Source organism: Chenopodium quinoa, unplaced genomic scaffold (genome assembly GCF_001683475.1).
Source record: "Chenopodium quinoa cultivar QQ74 unplaced genomic scaffold, ASM168347v1, whole genome shotgun sequence".
Classification (NCBI taxonomy): Eukaryota; Viridiplantae; Streptophyta; class Magnoliopsida; order Caryophyllales; family Amaranthaceae; genus Chenopodium; species Chenopodium quinoa.
In genome coordinates this window covers 9,042-16,157 of record NW_018743390.1, presented here as the reverse complement: position 1 = coordinate 16,157, position 7,116 = coordinate 9,042, and the positions used below count along the sequence as shown (strand labels likewise).

Below are 7,116 nucleotides of genomic sequence, written 5' to 3'. Positions count from 1 at the left end.
ACACTACCTCTTCTAAGGCAATGACTTGGCAGACTTGCTTAACTTGCATTAATCCCCTCTTATTATTACTCCCTCCGTCCCCGAATGATAGTCACTATTTCCATTTTTGGACGCCCAAAATGTTAGTCACATTTCACAATTTTAGGTCCCATACAATAACACAAAATGACCTATGTACCCTCATTTTTTTTGGATGTATTATTTGTGCTTCCCAAAACACCCTCATATTTGTCTTTGTACTTGTGCCTTAATTGAATGAGTTGTCTCCCTTTTCAATAATGACAATCGGTTTCTCTCTCTTCTTTTTGTTTTGCACATGATTGAATTTTAGTTCCCATGTACTTTATTTATTTCTCCTTAATTCCCGTGATTTTCACCCAAAAGTAACTATCATTCGGGAACGGAGGGAGTAGTACTTTGATAATAGTTTGATAATGAATCAAAACATTTATGGAGTATACACATTTGTAGTCTTTCTATGGTTTCTTTTTTACTTTGATAATAGTCTGATCTTTTTATGGTTTCATTTATAATTGATAATAAAGAATTCAATTCTGTATGAAAATAGAGACTCGTCATTTTAATTTTTGGCTCACTTTCTTATCGACTTAACATTTTAGGTGCAAACGAGTGCAAAGGCCAGAAATTTGTGGCCTCGTGGGCTATAATCTTGGTTTCTTGAAAATTAAAAAAAAAAAATGAAAATTTGAAAACAGGAAAGAGTACGATTAATAAGTTTTCATTATCCTCTTTTTTCTTATATTAGTCTCTAGGCCGTTATTTTACATATCAAACCCTTTCTCAAAGGTTATCCCATTTTATCAACCGAATTAATTACAATTTCTAAAACATACAAAGTAATATTTAGATCATTGGACTCTAACTTTTACCTTATTTTTGTATACACTATTTGAAGGGTAAAAAAGTATACAAAAAAACAGCAATTATGTATGGTCAACTATTAAGCATTTTATGAATTTGAATTGTAAACCCAAATTTAAAATTCTTCCAAATCAAATCTTATTACCACTTTCAACATTATTCCTACGCCATGACTTTACGCATTCCACATGTGGGGACCACCGAAGAGACCTGGTTAGATTAGCCGGAGCAGCTTTGAACCGACCCCAATCATGAAGAACCCTCCTCAAGTCAGCTACTTTGGCACTAATATACCGGCAACAATTTGAATGTACCGTTACAACGGAACGGATATCCCGACTATCTTGACAAAAACCACTAAAATAACGGGTATTAAGGAATCGCGCCCTGATACCCATTTTTTTTAAGTTCGCCGTGCCATATCATATTTTGTAACACGTCTTGTTCCTTTAGACCGGTTGAGTTGTCCTTCAACCCGTACCATTTTTCAAACAAAGAGATGGTTTTGTTGTTGGATTTTACAAAATAAAATCCGGTGTTGATTGCGTTGGAAGTAGAGGACGAGTTACCATTGAAATTGTCCGTGCTTAATTGTATGTCAAAATGCCGAGTCCTGTTTGTAGTTAGGACTTTTAAGGGATTCCTTAGCCATACCACGTCTGTATCCTGTTTCAAAATATTGGAAAGCACTTCATTTCATTAGTCTATAATCATCAAATCATTCGTAATTTTGAGTACAAGTTCTGTACCATTGGCAGGGAGAATTAACTCCCCAAAGAATCATGCAAGCACAGGAAGAGTTAGCAAATTAATTGGGAAAAAATAAAAAAACAAAATGCCATGGAAACAAAGTGATGGCCCCTAAATTATGAGTAGGTGGGAATTTAAAAAAAAATCAACAAATAGAAGAAGTGCTCTTATATCTCAAATCATATAGAACAATACGGGGTTTGTGTTTAATTGTTTACACATAATACGAAACAGATGAAGTATTTGAAGATATTAATTTTATGTCAACGTCGTCATAATATGGACTTATGAAGTAATAATTGGCATTGTCCTAGACCATGTTGTCACAAACAAAAGACAAAATCAGGTTAAAAAAAAAAATGAGTAACATGTGACAGCGAAGCTAAACAAGGAACTTTTTTGTTTGTTTGTTTGAGGGAAACCATCGAGTGAAGAAATTAATCAAGGGACAAAGCGTACGAGGTACAAAAGGAGCAATTTTCGGAGAGCTAAACTAGGAACTTGATAACCACATAAATGGAAAAAAAGGGAAAGATGGGGGTTGTACCAAAGAATATGATACCCTACAATCACCAATTCTCCTCTAAGTTATTGTGGGACTTGTACTACATTTGGATCTACTAGGAAAACTACCCTTTTACTTTGAAAACAAAGTCTTTACCTGAACTAGTTACAACTAGAAAGTTAACAATTACTCGTATGATGGAGTGCTTCGTATATTAGTTCAGAAATGGTAGGATTGTGTTAGGTTTCAGGAGTGCATGTTTATGCTTTTATGGGTTTCCTTGTTATAAATGAGAGATAGATTAAATGAAAAACAACAAACAATCACACACACTGACACACATAGTCCATTGTTTTAGGATAGTAACCATATGTTAGTTGTTACTCCACTAGATATAGGAAATAAGTTTTATTGAGTTTGAGCCACAAGATTAGATTGCTTTTGTTTTTACATTATCGTCATATAAGAACAAATATAGTTAAATAGGGTCTAATTTGATTCATTTCAATTCACATTTTAAAACTATAAAACGAAATAAGTAAAAAACATGGAGTACATAGTGAATTAGGGCCTGTTCCGATCTACTGAAAACAACTAAACCGAACTGAATAGAATTGAACTGATTAGGGCTGAACTGAACTGAACTGAACTGAACTGAATAGAGTTGAAATGAATTGTTTATGAGAGAAGGAAATTAGAAATTGAACTGAACTGAACTGAAATTCAGCTGAACAGAATAGGCCCTTAGAATAAAATTACACTCAAAGGGACAAACTTATTCGTACAAAGCATATACTGTATTTTTCCTCCAAAGAAAGAAAGAAATGAAAAAAAAAAAAAAAAGAAAAAAAGAGCATATACTGTATTTCAATAGGCGGCCTAACAAAAAAAACTCTCATTTGGCGTTTCTTTGAACGTTAAAAAAGTATTAAGCCCTCCATTCATATTTATTGGTAAAAATGATCAAATCATAACTAACAAAAAGCAATGCAAGGAATAAGTGCTAAGAAAATATGAGTAAATTGAATAACACAAATGAAATAAATACTATGGAGAATGTAATTCTGAGGTACCATAACATGTACTCGTAAAGGGAATTTACACTTCCATTAAGTAAGCTATAACTTTGTGGTGATATGGTTCCATCATTGTTTTCCTAAGATTTTTGTTGAGATTATAGAACAAGTATAGTTTGACTATATATTTCAGACAATCAAAGATTGTTTTTCTTAGTTCAATGTTCGTACTTATGAATTGAAGATCTTTGTACGATAGGTTACAATTTCATATCTTCCACCCTCATTTGTAATTTGTATTGCCATTGTAATTTATGCACATACACAAAAAAAAAAAAAAAAAAAAAAAAAAAAAAAAAAAAAAAAGTGTACCAGTTAATGAGGCTTAATTTTTAAATATGTTTGTAAGAGTTATCCCCAAATACTTTGCTCTAAATTATACAATACTTTATTAGATAAAACTATTTAACACAAAGTGATTTTAGTTTTTTAAAATTGTCGAATTGAGCCTGCATTTTGGCTACACAAATTACATACAAGGGTGGAGGATTAGATCCTGCAATCCAATGTACACAGGCTCTAGTTTAGAGTCTAGACTCTAGACCAAGACCTCATTGATTCTAATGGTTTATAGGCGAGGCAATCAAGGATGATGTCCATTCCAACTCGAACAAAACCAACAAACCATATAACTACTTTTAGAAATCAAATGTTGTAGCGTAAACATATACTTGTAAATACATAACAATATAATGGTTAATTCCAAAAATAAGATGATAAATACTTCAAGCCAATTTAGGATTTATTGAAATTTTCTGTTGAGTACCCACGTTTAAATTTTTCCACATGTGCATAGTTTTCAATCTTTTCATAGGCATTAATGCCTAATTATACGGAATTGCTAATACCGTCAACTTTTATTACGCTAAAAGATTCACCAATTAGAGTATCAGCTTTGATTTTTGTTTAAGACTAAACATTTAATGCTTCTTGAATACTATGGCAATCAGTTTGGATCTCACAAGTAACCATAATTATTATTCAAATATTGTATTTACATGCACCTAACCTATTTCAGTATTTCTGTTGTCAGGCCCAAAATGTGATTAATTAAAAAAATACTTTAACCTTAAGTCCGTAATCCCTACGTTACACCTTTATGGTTTCAATATTTTGACTTCTTTATTATATGACTGATTTATTATGGTGTAAGTTATCAGACTTATAGTTATAAGCTTATAACTCATGATATTGTGAGTTTCCGAACCCGTTTACAGTTACACCAAACCAACAAGTACAACCCGACACGTTTGATACCCGAATATTAGAACGTGATGTAATTAAGTTTAGATAAATTTTAATTGAATAAGATAAAAAAAAATAAGCCGATAAAAAAGACTATGCACCAACATTTTTATGGTAAGTGACTACATTTGAAAAATTTGCAATTTTAATTGACCAAAAGGGATTATTAATTTACAAACAACCAGTTCAGCCTCCCCTTGTTGAACTTGTGTTTTGTTTTTGTTGACATTTATTTATCTTTTCAAATTATATTCCGTAACTATGTAAAGTTCTACTCCGTAATACATCTAATTAGGTAAGTTCCGATAAAAATATTATTATTCACCAACATTTTTATGGTAAGCAATTACATTTGAAAAATATATAACTTTAAATTGACAAAAATTGTCAATTTAGGTTTTTAAAAAAAAACTGTCAATTTACAAACATCCGGTTCAGCCTTCCCTTGAACTTCTATTTCATTTTCGTTGACATTTTAATCTTTTCAAAAGTTACGGAAAACCACTTAATTGTCATTCTTAATAAATTCAAAATTAAAAGCTTCTTCTCCAAAATCAATAACAAAATGAATTCCTGAATCCTAAATTTTATAACTTAAATAGTGTCAACATTCAAAGCATTAAGAACGTTCGAGAGGTGAAAAAAATAAAAATAAAAAATGCACACGTACCGTAAAAATAAAGTTGTACCCCTTTTTAAGAATATCAGTGAGAAACAGAGTTCGACTCCACATCATCTTGATGAAATCTTTAGACATGAAAATTTTCTCCCCCATGAAATCTACACCGTCCGTTACTAGTCGATAACAATGGAGCCCACGATACCGACATCGATCGTAAGCCGTCTGATCAACAGCCACAATCATCAGATGGTTCACAAGCTCTCTTGTATTTTCCCCTGCCAAAAACCCTTCTAAGAACAAATCAAGCATATTTGGCACTACTTCACCTTCCACATACGCCTTATTTACAACTGCTATGATTACTGTTTTATTATCCTTCATCGATGCCTTCTCTAGCGCCTCGTCTAGCTCGTCTTTCTGAAAAGGCTGTAATACTGCCGTCTGTTTTTGAAAAAATAAACATGGTTAATTATTGACACAAACACGAATTTGACACGACACGGGGGAAAAATTAATGATGGAAATTACCTCGTTTGGACGGGGGAGAGAAGGGCATTGGAGGAATTTAGAAGAGAGGAGGGATTTGGAAGAGAATGAAGAGAGAAAAGATAGGGAAAAAACTCCAACAATGAGAAGAAGAATAATGGAAATGTTTTTAATTGAATAAAAAAAAGGGTTTTTGTTGGAATCTATGATTATTGAGAAATAATTAGAAGGTTTTTCCATTGAAGTTAGAGTTTAAGGAATGAAAGAAGAATTGAAGGGAGCCGAGGAGAGAGAAGGACGGAGTGATGTTCGGGTGGAGAAGTCATGCAGGAAACATGAGTCGTTATTGGAGATCATAAAAGGTAGTATTGAATCATCTAATTAATCTCTTGTTTTTATACTAGTTTTATGTTATTAGGAGAAAAAATGGGTTAATAAGGAATAAGGAGATTGATATGGATTTGGGTTTTTGTTTTTGGGTGGGGACACAAGGTGGTTATCTTATTTTTTAACGCTCAGCACGACTGTACTACACGTAATTGTAATTTAAGTTTTTTTTCGGGGATTAAATAAGGATGGAAGCATGAATAAGGTTTTAGGCGTCTAGATAATCATACATAAAGTCATGGCCGAATGTAAGGCTTTAATTGGTATTTATTGATGTTGCTTTTATATTCGGTTTTGAGATTCTTAGAGTGGTATATAACTGACTATTTTATTTTGGAGGTTTGAAAAACATGAACAAGGTTTAAGGCGTCAAGAAAATCATACATAAAGTCATGGCTCAGATCTTCTAATATACTACAGATTATCATATGATTATTTGTGTTAAATTTGAGAACAATCGACCGAGAAGCTGAGCTTTTTGTTTGCGTGTTTCCTAGAAATTTGTTTTTTGAAAACTGAATACTCACAATAATCGCAAGCGAATACATTATCAAACAAGTCATTATAAAGGCAAAAAGGTGTTGTTTGTATAACAATCAATTAAGGAAAGAAATCACAAATAACTGTAAAAGGCATGAACATTGATTAATTTGATATGAACCAATAATAAGGTCTTGTTTGACAAAAGTAGCGGTAGCGGGTAGCTTTTAACGGTCGAGTAGCGGGTAGCTGTTAGAGTAGCGAGTAGCTGTTAATTAGTAGTGGGTAAAAGTTAGCTGTCAAGGTAACGGTTGATAGTATGAGCGTTTGGCAAAAGTAGCGGTTGCAATACTAAAATAGATCAATATTCATATAAATATTAATTAAAAAGTAATAAAAATTTGTCAAACGCTACCCGCTACTTCTAAACGCTACTATTTTCAACGTTTGAGAAAAGCTACCTAAATGCTACCTCTATCGCTAACCGCTACTAAAATCGCTACTTTACCAAACACTCTCAAAAAAATTTTAGTAGTGTTTTGACTAGTCAAAACACTAATCGCTACCTAAAACGCTACCACTAAACAGGGCCTAATTTGAATTATGAACCTCATCATTCACATTCTTTCTATTTTTTATCATATGGAGGGATTCTTTCCTATTTTATCTTCAAGTTACTTTAC

General features: G+C 32.5%; 1 pseudogene; it reads right to left on the bottom strand.

The window, feature by feature from the left end:
- Positions 1-732: 732 nt before the first annotated feature.
- Positions 733-6,468, bottom strand: LOC110738527 (annotated as a pseudogene).
- Positions 6,469-7,116: the final 648 nt, after the last annotated feature.